The sequence below is a fragment of the Mandrillus leucophaeus genome, unplaced genomic scaffold (genome assembly GCF_000951045.1).
Source record: "Mandrillus leucophaeus isolate KB7577 unplaced genomic scaffold, Mleu.le_1.0 Scaffold148, whole genome shotgun sequence".
In the NCBI taxonomy this organism is placed as follows: Eukaryota; Metazoa; Chordata; class Mammalia; order Primates; family Cercopithecidae; genus Mandrillus; species Mandrillus leucophaeus.
In genome coordinates this window covers 152136-153829 of record NW_012101454.1, presented here as the reverse complement: position 1 = coordinate 153829, position 1694 = coordinate 152136, and positions in this window count along the sequence as shown.

Below are 1694 nucleotides of genomic sequence, written 5' to 3'. Positions count from 1 at the left end.
TTATCATGTAATAGACACTCTGATAAATACTCAACATGCAAATGCCTTTATCTCTATGTATCTACTCTTTTTTCCCTCTGTCTTTCTGCCAAGGCCAATAATGTGATAGCAGCTCACATAGTATTCATTTATTCATCAAATATTTGTTCTGTAATTCACATGGGCTAGGCACTCATTTGATTGCTTGAGGTTAAAACAGCAAATTCAGCTTTCTTATCTCTTGCTTTGTTTATAACTCCTCGGTATATATCACATTCCCAGCTGAATTTTTATGGTCAAATAAAAGGTAGTTTTGTTTTTGCTTTTGTTTTTGTTTTTTTCCCAACTGGTCAGGTTGATCATAAATTTTATCATAGTTGATTTTTTGAAAACCAGTTGCTTTTGTATCTGTTGCTATTTTATTACACGGATACCATTCTCTCTCAACATGTTAGCTTATTTTCAAGGTGCATGCGACTTATAGACAACCAAATATATTCTATGACAACTCACTTTCTTTCCCAGAACAACTCTATTTCTCTGTTTCCACTGTGCCATTTGAGTTTTCAAGACATTTGTAAAGAAGAAGGTTAGTGGTAATAGAAAGTCATTTGTTTATTTCACAGATGTTCATGAGAGCCTACTTTCCAGGTCTCATTCTTGGCTCTGTGATACGGTGGTAAATAAGACAGGTAAGCTTTATGCTCTCACAGAGCTTATGTAACAGTAAGAGGATCAGACAAGTAAAACATGTATTTTTTTTACTTGCTTGACATACTAAAAGTACTCCAAGTTCTGTGTGGGGTTAAATGGGAAACAAAGGTAAAAACAAGGAGTTTAGGTAAAAATTTAATGTAATGGTTCCTTAGAAATTGCAGACTTGAACTACATTGGCTGTTGTGGCTATAAAGAGATATGAGCAGATTAAAAATGTGATTTGGTTGTAATTCCAGCACTTTTGGAGGCTGAGGTGGGTAGATCACCTGAGGTCAGGAGTTTGAGACCAGCCTGGCTAACATGGTGAAACCCCATCTCTACTAAAAATACAAAACTTAGCTGGGCGTGGTGGTGGGCTCCTGTAATCCCTGCTGCTTGGGAGGCTGAGGCAGGAGAATCGCTTGAACCAAGAAGGCAGAGGTTGTAGTGAGCTGAGATTGCGCCATTGCACTCCAGCCTGGAAAACAAGAGCGAAATTCTGTATTAAAAAAAAAAAAAAGATCTGGAGGTAGAATTGAAAGGACTGCCGATGAATTGCGTTGTTAAGCAGTGGTAGCTCTCAAGAATGACTCCAGAGATTTTGCCTTGAGAATCTAAGTAGAAGGGTCATTTACAGAAAGGAGGAAGACTGGGGATACATAATAAAGACTTCAGTTTAGGACATAAAATGTTCGAGTTTCTGTTACACATTCAAGTGGAGATACTAAATATATATAAATGTTTGAAATTTTGAGGAAAGATCAAGACTACACACAAATACATGTATATGTATATGCATGTGTGAATGTATTTGCAAGGTTTATATGTATATTGATAAATGACATAAGAAAATAATATAGTTAGAAACGAATTCTCAGGGTTGAGTCTTGAGTCACCTAGCCTTTAATGGTTAGCCACAAAAGGACAGATTGATTGAGAAGGAGAGGTCAACAAAGTAGGAAACAAACAAAAGAATGTGGTATCATGAAGACTGAGAGAAAACATTTAAAGAATGAGGG